Here is an 18,486-nt window from a genome sequence, read left to right on the forward strand (position 1 = left end):
TATACTAACAGAGGAAGGCCTGAAGAAACTCAAAATGGGATAAAAATATTGCATAGGAGCATGATTTCCCAACCAAAAAACACATCTGTGTTTGATTGAAAATTGAAGATGGGAAAAGAAGTTAGATGTAGGGCCTTGGAGCAATACCATGTTTAATTATTATTCTAAAAATTATTTTTGTTATAATTTGTATTAGAGGCATTTTGTTTTTCAAAAATGAAATGAAAACTCTTCAAAAATAATCAGGTTTGCAGTGGTAGGCCCTCAATGACCTCATCTCCCAGGCCCACTGCTATACTGTTTTCTCAACAGCTAAGGTTGAACTCTTCCTGGGATTTTAATTTAGCAACTATTATTAGACTCTCCCACATGTATTACTCTTGTGAAAGAACTCAGACTATTCAGTGTTCCTCAATAGGAGGAGTCCTAAAGTGAATCTTCTTTGGAGATAATAGATTTCACAGTTCTTTTATACCCAGTGTTTCTTCAACAAAGTGACAAATGTGGAATCATGGTAAAAAAAAAAAAAAAAAGAAGGAAAAAAGCTTCAGGACTACATTCTACTTACCAGCATTAAAAAAAAAAAAAAAAAAAGAGGTAGTAAGCTTATGTTAGGTTAGTTCTATGGGCAGCCATTTAAAATGTCGACAGAGCATCATACCATAAGCCTCCTGATTTTTTTTTAAATGACTTTTTTATTTGATAGAGAGCATGAATCAAGGGAGAGGGAAGGGGAGAGAGAGAATCTTAAGCAGATTACCCACTGAGCATGGAGCCTGGCACAGGGCTCAATCCCACAATCCTGAGATCATGGTATGAGCAGAAATCAAGAGTCAGATGCTTAACCAACTGCGCCAACCAGGTTGCCCTGAGCCTGCTAATTTTTAACACCAATTCTGGCCACCAGAATATGTACTCATGATATGATATACAGCTTTAAATGCTTTGTGTTTTACTTAAACACAGATCTCCACTTTGGAAATTAGGGAACTAGCAAACAGAAACTGGAAGGAATTTACACTGAGCCACTTCTGAACCTTAAAATAAGCAGAAATAAAATTCCAGTGTTTTTCTGAATGACTGGGATCTACCCCCTAAAATAAAATGGTGTATCAATGGAAATGTAGAGTAGTTTATGAGCCACAGCTGTGGTGTGAACAAGGGTTTCACAGACGATTGGTACTCAGTTGCTGGATGACTTTGGGCAAGTTTATCACTGTCTCTGAGCCTCAGTTTTTTTTCAACAGGGTACATAATTCCAGTCTCATAGGCCTTCTGAAGGTGTAATTATATTATAGAAAGTTCTGCCAACCTTGTTTGTAAGAATGTGGGAGCTTCATATTCAGAAAGCTTTGCTCATTCAGGATAAGCCTGTACCCATTGCTAAGAGTGGAACAAATGCAGTATTTGTTAATTAGCTTTCCTTTACTAACAGCTGGGCAGGAGACACGTTGCCGTGGTGCTGGGCACCCGCAGAAGACTGAAACCAGGGAAACCAGCAGAGTGCCAGAGCCTGCAGTCTTGAAGCAGCACCTTTTGCAAGATTGCCACGTGGAGATAAATAAGTGCACCTTCTCACCCTGTTCTCTATCTTTGTATTTTGCTGCTGAGTTCCTTGGGGGAACATCTGCCTTCACTCTAAGCAAGCAACTGACCTTTCTTTCCTCCCAACAGGTTAGTTTATTAGAAGGCAGATCCTGCACTTTCCAACCTGGATTATGATTGCTAGTTCCCTCTTCCAGGTTTATTTGCTGATAGTGCTCTCTCTCACCCTCTCTTTGTCTCTCTGTCTCTGTTTCTCTCTCTCTCTCTCTCTCTCTCTCTCTCTCACACACACACACACACACACACACACACACACACACACACTCTCAGGGCTCATGGGTTTCCTTGGCAATTTCCTCCCAAAGTTGCTATTCTCAGCATCTGAAAAACAGCTGTTGAGCCCCCATGGCTTCAAGCTGACAGCAGTCTACAAGGATCTGGCTGATCTGCAGTTGGTGTGAGAGCAGAGAAGCCATGTAGTGGATATCTTTGTTTTCATCACTTCCATGGTCTCCCCAGGAGCTCCCACACCTTATTCCTGCTCTCAGATGTGGGGGATGTCTGACTGGGGAGAAGAGCTGATGCATCCGTAACAGATATCAAATGCACAGCATTTCCTAGCTGAAAGAGCAATGCCCACTCTCCTAAAGAGAATACAGGGAGAGTAGGTCTGGAACATACCTCCAGATCCTCTGTTCAGATATTTATTTTTTACATTTTATTTATTCATGAGAGACACAGAAAGAGAGGCAGATACACAGGCAGAGGGAGAATTAGGATCCATGCAGGGTGCCCAATGTGGGATTTGATCCCGGGAATCCAGGATCACGCCCTGAGCCAAAGGCAGACGCTCAACCGCTGAGTCACCCAGGCGTCCTCTCTGTTGGGATATTTGATGCTAGTGTTTGATAATTCTCCGCACAAACTTCAAACCCAAGCATATTAGGCTTCTGAGGAATAGCACCTGAAGAGGCATACTGATGTTGATGCACAACAATTTGATCAGCTGAAAGAACAGTAATAGTGAAACGGCATTTATTATCTAGGTGGCATAGAACATTCACTCATATTAGCAAATTGAACCTCTATCCCATGTGTTGCTCAAGCTAGTAGTGTGGTCCCAGCCAGCAAAACCTGTTCAGTTAAGTGAAGAAACTAGGAGCAGAGCCACTCAAAACTATTCCCTAGGGCTCTGCTGTAAGATAGTCTCCCATTTTATTAAGGGTCTAACAGTATCCTAGTAATTGTCTCAAATCACCAGTGCTTAGTAAAAGGTCTGGCCCCCAGTAGGTGTTCAATTCATGTTAACTGATTTGTTGAGTGAATGAAAGCACTGTTTTGACACTCGCCCCCCACCCCCACCCCCAAGTTAATGTTCCGAAGTCAGCAGTTTTCCAGGTGTTGTCTAGGGCAGTGCTTCTAAAACTTCAACAGGCATCAGAATTACTGGAAACCTGGTTAAAACGGATAACTAGGTCCCACTCTCAGAGATTCTGAGATAGGGTCCCAGATTCTGCATTTCCAATAAGCCCCAGGCCATGCTGCTGCTATTGCCCACAAACAGCACTTCTTTGTAGCTCTGATATATAGAACCTTGTCCCCTGGAGTGTTAGTAAGTGCCACCAGGTGGGTGGGGAGCAGGAAGGTTCAGCAGACTGTAGAAACTATAGGCTCAGCCAGGGGCTTCAGGGCATTATGCCCAAATCCAGCTCACAGCCTATTTTTAAATTGGCTGTATGCAAAGAATGATTTTATATTTTAAATGGTTAAAAAGACTCAAAGATGCATACTTTTTACATGCAAAAAGTATGAAATTCAAGTTTGAGGGTCTATAAATAAAGCTTTACCCATGCCCATTGCTTCCCTGTTGTCAATGGCTCTTTCAGGCTACAAAGGCAGAGTTGGGTGGTTTCAAGAGACCACGAGGCCCTCAGCACTGAAAATATTTACTTTCTGGTCCTATACAGAAAACATTTGCTGATCCCTGGGTTAAATCAACTTGAACAAAAATCCTTAAAGCATTCCTTTTTTTTTTTATTTTTAATTTTTATTTATTTATGATAGTCACACACAGAGAGAGAGAGAGGCAGAGACACAGGCAGAGGGAGAAGCAGGCTCCATGCACCGGGAGCCCGACATGGGATTTGATCCCGGGTCTCCAGGATTGTGCCCTGGGCCGAAGGCAGGCGCCAAACCGCTGCGTCACCCAGGGACCCTTAAAGCATTCCTTATTGGTCTTTTGTATCCATTTCCCGTAGAGAGACACAAAGTGGGGTGTTCTCTTCTGTCTATATTTATTTGAAGAAGTTCCTTCTCATGGACCTTCCTGCAAAGTGGTTTGTGTTTTCTGGACCATTTTTTATTTATTTCTTTATTTTTTAAAGATTCATTTATTTATTTGAAAGAGAAAGAGAAGGAGAGAGCATTCACCCACGGGTAGAGGGAGAGGGGCAGGGAGAGTGATCAGCAGTCTGCACCATGTGCAGACAGAGCCTAACTTGGGGCTCGATCTCATGAGCCCAAGATCACGACCTGAGCCAAAACCAAGAGTTGGATGCTTAACCAACTCCACCACCCAGGAGCCTCTGGACCATTTTTAAATTTAACATATAATATATATTTCCTTTTGATTGGCAATTTCTCTACAATCAGATTTAATCCATGTAATTCATCACAAGGTCCTGGGATGCCTGCACAGCCTTCAGAGATTCCTAATTTCCATGACCAACTGCAGGCCTATGTTCCCAGCCCCAGCAGCAGCACTGGACTGCATTAGGGACAAAAACATCTGAGAAGCTGTTGCTGTCACAGTATGTGGTACAAAGCTGGCAGGCTGCCGCTATTCCTTGATGTCAAATATAAATCGCAAAGCTTTCCATTTTCTAATGCTGCACGCAAGTCTATTTGAGTCTCATATTAGACATGGGGCAAGTGAAATACAGAGACAACCCTTCCTTATTAAGGGGCTTACTTATCTTCATGCATTAGGCTAAGACTGTTCTCTTGATGTAGAGTCTGGGTTTTACCTTTTAATTAATAAAACAAATAAACAAGCCCACATATATCAACATCTATCGGCTGAATTATCACAGAGCTGAAACCTACAACTTGGTATCCTCTCACACTGCTCATCATTTGAACGAAACCTCTTCAAGATAATCTCTCTCTCCTGCAGAAACTGCCTGCTTTCTGGTGGGGATACACTTTAAAATTCAACAAAATTTTATCAAAGACTTACTGTAATCAACCAAGCCCAAAGAAGAACAAAGACACTTTATAAACCGAGTGGACAACTCTCCTTAATTATTAATAAAATCACATGAACACTCACCGAGGGCTTACTCTTTGCTAGGCCCTGTTTTAAGTGCTTCTCATATAATAACTTACATGAACCTTCAATGCCATATGGTGTGCATACTACTATCATCCTCAATTTGCAGATTAGAAAATACGTTTAGAGGTAACTCTCTATTAACCACAGAGAAATTTCAGATCAAGAACCTATGTCATTTTTTAAAGCATATTTTCTTTCTTTTTTTTTTTTTGAAAGCATATTTTTCTCAAGCACATTGTATGGCTATTTTTGTCTTTTAATCAAAAACTGAAAACTATTTTATTTTTAGTTTCATTTATATATTAGAAAATAACATAGAGTGGTTTGACAGATATATCTCAGGATACTCCAGCTTTTGATATCATCTATCATCTCTACCTATGCTTTTAATCTCTAGTTCTTCTTCCCCCCCCTGTTTTTTGCTTATTTTATTTCTCTTTTCCTCCTGGGATATGACTGTGTTCTCTTTATATCTTTTTGAATTGACAAGAGATTCATTTATTTCACATTTTTCTTGTTTTTGGTACAACATGCTTATTGCTAGAAATTATTTTCTATGTGTTACTGTGGCTCTACCCTAAAAATTTGGGCATACATTATAGCCTTTTGTTATTTATTTCTAAATAGCATTAAATTTCAGTTTTAATTTCCTCTATTCTCATTTCTTCTGTTTCAATTTTTATTTCAAGTAACTCTTGAGTTATTTAAAAGTATTGTTTTAAAATTTAAATAATAGAAAAAAATTTAAATAATAGAAGTTTTTTTATTGTCATTGCTAATTTTATTTTCATCATGATCAGTGAAGGTGGCCCATGTGATTTGGTTTTTGAAACTAGGTAAGATTTCCTTTGTACCCCAGTGCCTGGGCAATTTCTGGGAAAGGTTGATTTGTGTTTAAAAAGAAAGTCTATTCTATCGTTGATTTTCTCTTGCTACCTATCTATACCAAATCAAGCTAAAAAGGAAGATCTGTTATTCAAACACTCTGAAATCTTTAGTCAGTTGATCTATTGATTTCCATGTATTCAAGTCCCTGGCAGTACTGTAGCTTTATCAATTTCTTCTTAAATTTCAGCCCATGTCTTGCTTTTTATATTTTGCAGCTGCATTGTCACAAAGTAGTCCCATGATCACTTTTTCATAGTAAATTATAGCTTTTATTGATATTAAATAATAGAACTGTACCCATAGACTTTATTTATTTATATTTATTTATTTATAGGTGACACATAATATTACATTAGTTTCATACCAATTGACACCACTTGACACTATTATAATATCATTGAATATAGTTCCTATGCTGTACCTTTCATCCCCATGACTTACTCATTCCATAGCTGGAAGCCTATGTCTCCTGTTCCCAGTCACTATGGTATTTATGCCACACAACTTTGGTCAAACTTAAGGGTTGGGAATATATGTCTTGGCTCTATTCCTGTCATCTTCTAAAACAAACCCAAATAACAGCAACAACAAACCAGTATCATGCATCTAAGATGTGGGACCTCTCATTTGGCTCATGACTCCGAATCAAACGGTGGGGCAGTCACCAGTTTTCTTTGGGTTTTCACCCTTACTCTTGAGAAGGAGCTGGTACTTGGATGTGTTTGGAGGCAAGATCTCTTTCCTCAACTATAATGCTTGGATCTCTTCTCCAGTTACAATGATAATGAGAGGTGATCAGGATGGACTTACTGCCATTATTTTTACTGGATGAAATTTATTACCTGAAGATAATAAATGCAACCATAAGACTCAAAGTGCCCATTCTAAGGGAATAGTGAAGTGCAGTTACTGCTGCTGAGACAAGTCCTCAAGATTCCTCAAGTGCATCAGGAGCATTATTTACTCTGAATAATTAGAATTTGCCCCAGGTTTGAAGCAGCCTTTCTCAATTAAGAAAAATCAGCTGCATTTATTCCAATATTCTATGTCATTGTAACTCTTGCTGTCTAAATATTATGCATAATAATAATCATTTACTGAGAACTTGCTATGTGCTAGGAACTTTATATAAAGCTTGGGGGGGTATATAGGAACCCCCAAACCTTTGCTACTCCAACTGCAGTTCCCAGACCAGCAGCATCAGCCTCTCCTGGGAGCTTGTTAGAAATGCAGAATTATAGTCTCTACCCCAGACCTCCTGAGTGAGATCATCTACTGAACAAGATCTTCAAGCATCAGGAGTTTAAGAAGTGCTTCCCCAAAACATGTTATCTCCATAGTAAGCAAGAAAAAATGATATATTAGTTGCCTTGATAACCAGCCAAGATCAGAAGGTCAGTGGAAGAGGCTGAGAGTTCCAAGTGGGGGAGCCAGACTCTGGGCCTATACTTCCACCACTGCACCCCATGCCATTATTCCATTTTGCCCATTCTACACAACTTGCACACTTCCAGCAGCATTTGCTTCTCAGCAGACAGGAAGCTCCAGGGCCAGAGGTTCCAAATGTCTCACAACAGTGTCCTGTACTTGGAGGATGGTCACACTGGCTAATTTCTATGAGATAGTCTTTCATTCAGAGAACAAGGGGAAGATGTTTATCAGAAAAAGCACACAGAGACTTTTCTTCTCCAAATAGCAGAGTCTGTGAAGGCTAAGACTTGATTTAGATGATTAGAGCTGGATAGTCCTGATAAACTCTTCCTCTGAAAATGATAATAATTAAATTACATGTCTTAATGACAAACTAAGGATCAGAGCAAATAATAATTTTTAGCAAGGTAGCAAGGTTCTGTTTATATTTCTATTGTTAAAAATGGCCAGTTCTTAAATCTGCTGTGTTTGTGGTTGTATAAGTTCTTTAAAGTGTGGACTGGACTTAGTTCCTTGTTCTTATATGTTGGATATTTTTGAGCATGAAATTCAACTTCCCTCTTTCTTCATAGTAGGCACTTCTGGTATTAACAAATTATTTAGTTGAATTAAAAAAGATTTATCTTTCAAATATGAAGAACAGTGGCTCATGAATAGATTTACTGCCTTACTTCCATTTTATGCCCAATATCTGGCTCACTGATAAGTTGCAGTGCTCATGATAGCACTTCATAGCATGGTCTAAAGTCTCCTTGCATCTAAACTTTTTTATTTTCTTGTAAAAATGCAGACTATAAATCATACCACCTATGGAAGGATGAAGGTGGTGCTAGAATTTGCATTTCCTGCAACAACTATAGGTCCTCCTTATGCCCCTAGAATGGGAGGATTCATTTATGTATAGCTTGGTGTAGTGCTGAAGGGCTTTGCAAGTATCCAATGGGAAACTCTGATAATCCTAGATAATCCTAGATAATAATTTATCTAGATGATAAAACCATCTAGAAATGCAAATATAAAAAATATATAAAATATATTATAAAATATATATATAAAAATATTTAAAAAGGCAGCCTCCCTTTCTCCCCACCATGTTCTTCTCAATATCTGATGGCATAGAATGGGCTAGATTAAACACCATGAATGCATTCCTTACAGGAAAATTTGCCTTAAGAACCATCTCAAGTGAACAGATATTTCAACCAGCTCAGAGATATGTCACCATTTCCCCAGTATCTCTGAGGGAAGCCACTGGCCACCATTATAGCCCCATGCCTTTCAAGCTTGGCTTCCTTATTTTTCAAATCATTGTGTCCCACCCAATTTCTACATGGGATTCTGTGTCTCTACATCTAGATATATAAACAAATACAGTCCTGATCGGGTTTCTTTTGAAAAAAGTCTGACTTCCCTGATGAGCCCCTTCCCTGGGCTACTCTGGGCATGACACCGTGGCTGATAGGCAGCTTCAGCTTGGCTTTTTGTTTTTTAGGGTCCTGGTCTGGGACCCTAAAGCAGCCAGCTCCCATGCAGCCAGCTTTGGCATCTCTTAATTGCAACAAGGCTGCTAGCCACAACCAACACTGATTATGCCTAAATCTCTCTTTTTCAAAAGTGCCAATGTTTCCTTTGTTTTGCAAATACAGCCAAATGGGTATTCAGCACTGAGGTTTGTATTATGCCACAGTTCCTGATTGTTTACTTGGGAGCCAAGCACAGAGGACTCACTGATGGGAAGAGAGGGAAGGGCAGAATGGGACTTCATCTCATTTACCCTGATCCTAGTCAAAGCAAACCACAGTAATTGGTTCAGCCATTTAACCAATGTTTACAGAGTGCTACGCTAGTGCAGCCACATTCAGCATGCAGCTGGAGTGGAACGGCCACCTCTATTGGGTTGGCTCTAGGAGCTCTAGGGAGAAACCTTTTGCTTCCAGGTCTCTTCTTTCATTTTGTCTAGGAGGGAACTGATGAAAATGTTTGTATTCTAAGGAACCTGGCTGGTTCCTGGAAACAGTGATATCTATGCAGGACTACACTTGGGCACATGAGAAACAAGTCTCTTTATAACCTAAATAAAATGGTTTCACTCAGGAGTACATGAACTGATAAAATCCAAGACCACGCAAAAAGACCATCATTCTAATCAAAACAAACTATTTCTGTGCCCACAGGACCAAATCAACAGTTGTTAGCTGCTATATATTCCTGTTCACTGATAGTCTTGCCTTCGGTAATGGATATTGGTGCTCTCTTCAGCCCCCTGGGATCTCTCTCACTTGTTCCATGTAGGTGTCCCCTAGTTTTGTCATATTTCACTCCTGACACTTCCCTGGAACCATTTTTGTAAGACCCCATAAGGCTGCTTCACCTGATCCATTGAAGGCTGTAAGTGCCCAGGTCTCACCAGGGCAGACCCATAGCTGTTAACCCACTGGCACAGCAGAACAGAAGTCCAGCTGTTTTTATCTTTAGGCAAGGCATATCATGAGGTATATTGGACCATCCAAAGGTTCTCTGGGGGTCCTGCCACATCTAAGACCTCTCTTGCAATTGCCCCACTGCCTGGCTTCCTCTCTGTCTAGCTGTCCTGCTTCCTCCTCTCCTTTCTTGTTTCTCCTGGCAGCACTTCCTTAATAAATCATTGCATACACATCCTTGTCTAAGAGTCTGCTTCTGAGGAACCCAGCCTGAAACAACTTCCATTGGCTTGGGAGTTATATTATATGAAGTATGGAGCACTGTAAACGAGGGACTGAAAAGAATGAATAAATCACTGCATCTGGAAAGGGGCATGGGCAGGGGGAGAACAGAAACTGCTTGCATTCCTAGCCATGCCAAAGAACATGCTAAGTCCCAGCTGAAGTTACTTGGGTTTGAAGACTCCACAACCAAATCATCATAGAGTGGCTAGAATTTGAGGGTTATTGGAGCATCATCCTCATGGGAGGAAGGAAAGCTCAGAGAGGTGGAGTAGTTTGTTGGCAGCCACATCATCATCTGGAACTCAAATCTTTAACTCCCAATCTAGGGTTCATCTTAAGGTACTACCAACATCACACACATTAGAAAACTTGGAAGGAAGGGACTCATCTTGTCTGGGCTTATTGAAGGTTTTCAGAATGTCTAAATATACCATGACTTAGGCCAACGTGGCCTGTGCTCTTTTCCTACTGTTAAGTTGAGGCAATTGCTCTTTTTATCTGCCATCATAGCATCTCTCTACTAACAAAACCCAAACTGTAGTTTCCTCTAGCTTAGATGTCTTCTGGAAGGTACTGATTTTGGTATAGAATGTTTTCTCTCCTGAATTAAAAGGAGGCATATGAGCTACATGGGGCTTATCAAAGAAACAGTATTATTTGTGTTGCTAAACTAATTGGATTTTGGCATTTTCTTTCTGCAGACATAAAGGTGAATGATGTTGATTATCATGATCTATTTTCCTAGGAAAGGTATTCATGATGAAGAGTCCTCCACATCCTAGACCTGTTATCCATGTGAATAATTTGTCCAAAACCCTAGACTTCCTGTGTTTTCTTCACAATTAAACATAAATGCACACAATTAAAACATAACTTAATCCTTTTAACATTTGGTTTTAATGGACTCATGTTCAAACTTAACCTCATTCTAAGTAATAACATCTATCCAACCAGAAGTTTTGTGTTAGTTATGTTTTCCTAATATACACTGAAATAGACACACAACTATTTTTCTTAGAATCTGGGAGCCCACAGAACAAATGAGTGATTACCATCAAATGTCCATACTCTTTAATTTGTGGTTAAACTTGAAGCTAAGAGGACAACAGGGAGGTAAAGATCTTGGAAATCACACCGTACTAAAGATGAACGAAGGCATGAGGGTATTTAGTAGGAGAAAGAAGGCAGAGCATGACTCAAGATTCAACAGTTACCACAAGGAAGGGTCTTGTTCTATACAAGCCATTAAGTTATTTGTTATTAACTTAAAATTCTTTGGCATGGATATGTGCAGGTTGTAAACTTTACACCAGAGGTGGTTGGTAAACACTATATGCACCAGAATTGGGAATATAAGTTCTGGGTGGGGAGTGAGCATTTCAAAGATTCTTAATCAGAAACCCACATTCCTGAAGACAGCTACTACAAGAGCTTCAATCCTTTTTACTGTGGTCTACTGGGAGGTTTGGTAAGTAACAAAATGGGCATTAGGAATGACTTATCATTGGTGAAATGAGTTCTCAAAATATGCGAATTGGCTAGAAATACCATACAGACACTAACATCCCCCATAACATAAATACATAAATAAGGTGTGTGTGTGTGTGTGTGCGTGTGTGTGTCTGTGTGTGTCTGTGTCTACTTGATCTGGATCGATGCTATTGCTTAAAGTGTAAAATTGGTCCTTTATTTTGTTATGATTAAGCAATACTCTGCTTACTGGTTCTCATCTGGAGAGCTTGTTAAAACGGAGACTGCTGATGTCTGATAATTTGTACTTCTAAGAAATTCTCAGGTGATACCACTGTGTATGGTACAGGGAACACACTTTAAGAACCAGTGCTCTTACCTGATCTGACAACAAGGTCACCTGAATTTTGTTACTAGAATATCTTTGCATCTTCCCTGGATAAGCCTTTTATACAAGGTTCTTACTGGAGTGCCCAAAAGAAAGTTGGGGCATTGTGTTGGTGGAACAGGTTGTCCAACTAGGATTGTGTCTTCTAGTTAAGGTATAGTTAAGATATTGATGATACAAGCATGGATTCCCCACATAAGAGTGGGTTCTTTGTAGCCAGGGAAATTGGGATTTGCTGATTAGCCAGAGCAAAATCTTTTAACTCATCTCTCAGTATCCACTTCTTCCATAGGCAGTCATGGAGCTCAGAACTTAGATGGACCTAATTCTAACCTCTTGACCCTTTTGGGAAAGGTTTGCCATGAAGGAAGGAACAACATCCCCTTTTCGGGATTAAAGGATCCACTGTGGTTGTAAACATGGAAGACATTCCCTAGGTGGACAAGTTCCAGGGAGGAGCTGACTCACTTGCAAAGTGGCTTCATGGGGGTGAGAGGATCAAAAAATGCCAACCTAATGATTATTTACAATTAATCTGACAGTATCATATCAACGAATATAGACATTTGCCCTAGACTTTATCATTTGCCTTGAATGGAGATAATGTAATTATTATTTTTTGCTTTAGATAATAGTTCTGCTATGTCTCTCCTTGAAGCAACCAGGACCTACAAACACAATCCCACTCTGAAAAAAATTCATCATGCACCAACCTACCAAGTGGTTAAGCTAAGAGACTCATGTAAAATATTTGCTCTAAAAATGAATTCACTGCAGGATTTCTTTAAAATAGCAAAGCTCCTGGCTTGCATTCTAGCATGTTACAGACTGTTAAGTACTTGACAGAAAGAATGGAACCAAAAAATAAAAAAGTTCAACCAAAGTGTCAGGAGTCCCAGCTGATGTCAGAAGAGATCCAATTGATGATACAGTGTCTCTGAAGTGACTGTATAAGTCAATGGGAATAGAAGACTGATTTATAAAGTTAGATTCATCCAAATCTCCAGTTGCTTAAGGTAAGTAGCTAATACAACTCTAACTACCCCAGTATATAAATTTGGCTTCCTCAGTTAACTCTATTTGGCACTCACTATCATTAATATGGAGTAGATTTAAGAAGCACCATGGACTAGACCTTGTGGGCAAAAGGCCTAAGGAAATTTTTTTTTTTTTTTTTTTTTGCATGAACTGAAACTATCAGAGGGAAGGAATCTTTCTGTGGTCAAATGATAAAGATTTTCATGCTAGATAAATCTCTACTCAGTGAGTGTCCCATGTTCACTTCTATCACTGAATGTGTGTTTGATCATTGCTAGTTTCAAGATACAATTTCAACAAGTTAAAAACATAATTCTCATAAAAATATAGTGAATATGTGTCAAAGACTTACTTAACTCATTAATGAGGGAACTAGCATGATGATAAATTTGATTCAAGAATAATTGATATATAATAATGCTAGAATGAGATTGCTGTAATTACATATATAGCTAGTTAACATCTTCTAGGGCAATAAAACTAACTTTTTTTTTTACTAGCCAGAATCATTTAAATTTTTAGTACACAAAAATCTTCAAGTTAAGGAACATGTAACTTCACAGAATATGGAGCCTGATCAAAAGTTAATGGTAAGTTAAATGAAGAGAATTACATAATCTGTGAGTGTGTCCCTTAGACATGCATCCATCCTTTGCCGTATTTTCTAGTTTAGGATAATTTTTCTTAATAATAAAAACGTATGAGTTTTTCCTTGGGTGTTATACCATTATACTGGTAGCGGCCACCAGATGAACTTTCTGCTTTGAAAGGCTGAGTGATTATTTATGATTTCTCCCAGTGCACTTAGTGAAGAATCTTAAACATCATATGCTGATGGTTCTCAAATCTGGTGTGGGGGGAAGGGAGGGTGGAGGACATTAAAATCTCTTGAGGAACTTAAAAAACCCAAGATGCCCAGCCAAAACCCCAGACCAATTCAATAACAATCTCTGAGAATGGGTCATAGGCAGCAGTATATTTAAAGCTCTTCAGGTGATTCTAATATACACCAAGACAGAGAACCACTGTACTACTTAGAATCAGTATCTGTGTGCATGTGTATATATAAATTTATTTTAAAATTTTCATTAATCATTAAACATTGCTCAAATGCCATTTTATTATTTTTATTTATTTTTTCAATTGCCATTTTAAAAGACTGCATTGTGTTTCATCATATAAATGTATTACGATTTATTTGACTATCTCTTATTCCTGGACATTTAATGCTATTTATACTTTTCTGTCTCTCTCTTTTCTATTTTTGCTATAAATTAGATTGCCACAAACTTATTTATATAAAAACTTTATCTACATCTTGGATTATTTCCTTACAATGGGCTGCTGGGAGTGGATTTACAGGTCAAAAAAAAAATGCTTAAGGACATCTGAGACATATTACCAAAATGATTTCTACAAAGGCTTATTAATGTATACTTTAAAACTGATAATGTCCTCAATTATTTAGAAAATATTTGCATATTTCAAGAATAATTAAAGCATTTCTCAATGGACATTTTAAATTTAAGTTTAATTTAATCCAGCTAAAATTTATTTTAGTGTGTATATAGAGAGTTAAAGTCCCAATTTGATATTTTCTCTGAATAGTTCCTTTCTCAATGTCATTTGTGAAATAATTCATTCTTTCTCCATTAGTTTATGTAACATAAAGTATGAAGGCTAGTTCTCTTAACTCTAGAGAACAAACTGATGGCTGCCAAAGGGGAAGTGAGGGGGGGGGGATGGGGGAAATAAGCGATGGAAATCAAGAGTACACTTATCTTGATGAGCACTGAGTAATACAGAATTGTTGAATCACTATATTGTGCACCTGAAACTAACACTGTATGTTAACTGTACTGGAGTTTAAATTTATTTATTTTTTAAAAAGATTTTATTTATTTATTTTTGAGAGACGCAGAGAGAGAGAGAGAGAGAGAGAGAGAGAGAGAGAGGCAGAGACACAAGCAGAGGGAGAAGCAGGCTCCATGTAGGGAGCCTGATGCGGGACTCCATCTCAGGACTCTAGGATCGTGCCTGGGGCTGAAGGCAGGCACTAAACCTCTGAGCCACCCAGGGATCCCTGGAATTAAAATTTAAAAAAATATGTAGATTGGGGGCACCTGAGTGACTCAGTGGTTGAGTGTCTACCTTTGGCTCAGGTTGTGATCCCAGGGTCCTGGGATCAAGTCCTGCATCAGGCTCCCTGGAGCCTGATGTCTCCCTCTGCCTATGTTTCTGCCTCTCTCATGAATAAATAAATAAAATATTTTAAAAATATGCAGATTAGTTAACTGTACTTTGCAATAGTGGATAGACTCACAGATGCACATGAAAAAGATTGACACTAGTAACAATCTATTTTGAGTATATTCTTGTCTCAGTTTTAACCATTACTATTTCTTAGAATGATCTAGTTGTGGTTTTAACTCTTACTCCCTTGTAGAACTCATAGGTGTTGAAAAACAACTTGAAAGCTCATCCTCTTTGAGATGGCTTTAATCTGTCTGCAAGCAGCTTGTCGCTTTGCCAATAACAGACCTGCCTAAATCCATCTGTTCTACTTTAAATATTCTCCCTCTGTAATATTGGTTATACCTTTGCATTATCTCTGAAGAAAGGTTTTTCTATGTAATGTTCCAGATTGACGTATTACCAATTCTGAATTTAATGGGATCCATTTTTAGGCATTTTTATTTGTATTTATTTATTTTTAAATATTATTTCTATAATCACCATAGTCTCATTGTCCTATGCTTAGGAACTCCATTGAAAATCATTAAATGAAGCCCAAAGTCCTCAAAGTCAGATTACACAAAGGAAAAGGAAGCCAGGATTATGCTCAAGAAAGCAGAAACATTTTCAATGAATTTAGGACACAAATCTCCTCCCTCACCCACAAGATTCCTTTGTTAGATCCATAGGAAAGGTAAACTTGTTTACTAAGTTTTTTAATGAGTGTACTTCATTAGCTATTGCACTTTTTTAGCTTTGTTATCTTCAAGAAAGCTTTATGGTACCTTTTCTACTGCCAGGCATCATACAGACCACTAGTCATTGCATGTCACAAAGAGGAAAAGCTGACTTCAGTAAATTTCCACTCACAACTCTCTGATGGCCAAGGAAAGGGTGTATATGCTGTTGTTCTAGAACCTGGAAAGAACTTACACTGACCCATTCACCCTCACCCCCCACCCCCCACCAGTCTCTGTCTTGATCAAGAAGTTGTTTGCTCATTGGAAGGATACACTGCCAGCCGGTGGATCAGAATTAAGTGTGTCACCTGTGGCAAGGGAAGTGGGCATCACTTGCTGGCCCTATAAGTGATCAAACTTTGAAGTGCTTTCCAGCCCCAGAGTCCATGTCAGACCATCTTGGCTTTCAGAAATCTGGCAGGATGGTGGTTATGGTCATTACCCTCATACAAGGGCCCACTTGGGCTTCATAATCTGACAAACTCGAGTAGGCAAACCTTTAGGTATTTCTCTTACTGAAGGCCTGGCTATGGGCTGTTGTAATACCTTCTAGGGAAGAGATCCCTTGATGTCACTTCAAGTAACTTCGGCTAGCAGATGGCTGTGCTGCAAGGTTCTGGTGTGCCTCAGCAACCTTTTTACTTCAAATGAAGAAACAAAACAAAAACAAAAGCCTCAGACACCCTGTTGTAGCTGAGCTGAAGGAGGAAGCGGAGGGAACTTTCCTGAGGCACAGTGCTGGCTCATCTTTTTCAGGAGAAGTTCCAGTAAGGCAGGCCTGACTAGCCTACACCTTGCCTTGGGAACATGAGTTTTTCTTTGGAGGATTCCAAATGGCTGCTTTCTCCAACCATTACAAACCCCAAGCCTTCCTGTCCTGCTTCCCCTTTGCCCTCAAAGTACTTACAGAGCAAGCAGCAAAGGATGGGGCCAACTGCTCAAAGCAAGCCCTAGCTTGGTAGAAACTTCCAAGAAAGTTCTTGCAAATACACTTCTCTACTGGCAGTGAGAGTAAGGGGAAGACATGGTCCTGGGCTGGCTTCTTCCAGGAGCCAACCGTGTGCCAAGAATCTGTGTCCAAGAAGTTTCCTAGGGAAGCATCCCTCTGCTACCCTGGGAGACCGAGGAGGAAGTGGAGGAAGTAAATGGAGAAAGGGATAGAAGCCAAGCAAGACGAGATCATTCTGTGAGGAGCTCTGATGTATAAAACACACATCAAGGCCAAGGTGCTGGGTGCTTGGAGCCCTACACCAATCAGTTATTGGTGAAAATCACTGAATGGGGCAAGGGAGACAAAAACTCCCAGACATTTCTGGAACTCTAAGGATGAGGCAATCCTTTATGGGGTTATATACAGACAATTCTTTGCATGGGGAAAGTCATAGGTTGCCTTTAGCAGCAAAACCTGCAGAAGCTATGCAGTGAGGAGGTAAGAAAGATCCAAGAGAGTCTTATGGGGAGCTACTGTGTCCACTATAGGAACCCTCTGGGGATAGATTTTACAGCTCCAGGCTGAACAGTACCCCAGAATTAGAGAGAAGCTATCTTGCCAAAAGCAGGTGGTAAGCCATCTGTGGGCTCTGTGGGAACATGAGGGCATATCCTGCTTAGGGAACCTTGCCAGTCAGCAGGGTGGAATGCCTGGCCAGGTCACCCTGAAACCCGCCTGGCCAGCTCCTTTGTGGGTGTCAACACCTTTTTTCCATTCCCAGGGTGTGGGTGATATGTAGATCACAGAATGTTTTTGTGTCATTAAACTGTGTATACACCTATGGAGTTGTTACTGATAACAGCCCAAAAGAGAATTGCCCTGCATATAAAAATTACATTTTTAATCCTTACCACTCTGAGAAGTTCAACAACCCTCCTCAGTCTTGTTTACTATCCAGGACCCGTGGCTACTCAGCCACTCATCCAAAGGCCCTAATAATAGGGAATGATCACTGAGTGCTTAGTGTCTGCCAAGCCCTGTTTAGATCCTTGGATGTGATAACTCAGTGTAAAAGTCCCAGCAACTCTGCGAAATGGGTGCCTTTAGTGTCTCTATTTTACAGATAGGAAATAAAAGCACAGAGGGGTTAAGGCCTAGAGTACCATAGCTAGTGAATGGCAGAGTTGGGATTTGAAGCCAGAGAGCCTGAATCCAGAGTCTTTGCCATCGACCACTGAGTTACAGTATGGTGAACATACAGCCCTAAGTGTTTATGACTAGATTCTGGATGTGAAAACGCCACAATTCCATCAGGATTCAGTTCAAGGCCTGTGAATGAATTCCACTTCAAAAGTTATACCCCACTTTGACCCTCGTTTACTCTTCTTACAGTGTAATTGGTGAGAGATGAGAGATAAGGGAAAGGGAAGGGACTTGGCCAAGGTCATGCAGTTCTTAGTATCCGTAGAGCCTCATTCTTGGTCTATGGTCATTCTATCCTCCACATTGTCTCATTCAGACTCTCCATTCAGTTACTTTCTTCCTTGGAAACAATAGCTAGGAATAGTTAACATTTACTAAGTCCTTAATATAATATATACCAGGTGCTTTGCTAAGTACTCCACATGTGTCACTTTGTTTAATTCTAAGTTATATGCCTATGCATAGGCATGTTTTATTATCTCCATTTTTTCAGATGGAAAAATCAGAGCCTTATGCAGGTTTAAATATTTTGCCTGAGGTTATATAATTAGCAAGTAACAAAACCTAAATTTCTTTTG

At 39.6% G+C, this 18,486-nt stretch overlaps 1 protein-coding gene and 1 long non-coding RNA gene across 3 annotated transcripts in view; one reads left to right on the top strand and one right to left on the bottom strand.

Moving 5' to 3' along the window:
* Nucleotides 1-13,389, top strand: part of LOC140618096 (uncharacterized) — a 124,432-nt gene extending 111,043 nt beyond the window's left edge. Inside the window, exons 4-6 of the long non-coding RNA XR_012018278.1 lie at nucleotides 1,436-1,674; nucleotides 12,390-12,777; nucleotides 13,300-13,389. This is a non-coding gene — a long non-coding RNA (uncharacterized lncRNA). The remainder of the gene's footprint in view (nucleotides 1-1,435; nucleotides 1,675-12,389; nucleotides 12,778-13,299) is intronic.
* Nucleotides 1-18,486, bottom strand: part of SNAP25 (synaptosome associated protein 25) — a 78,371-nt gene that overhangs the window by 28,235 nt on the left and 31,650 nt on the right. The gene's annotated exons all lie outside the window — the stretch shown is intronic.

Source organism: Canis lupus, chromosome 26 (assembly GCF_048164855.1).
Source record: "Canis lupus baileyi chromosome 26, mCanLup2.hap1, whole genome shotgun sequence".
NCBI classification, from domain to species: domain Eukaryota; kingdom Metazoa; phylum Chordata; class Mammalia; order Carnivora; family Canidae; genus Canis; species Canis lupus.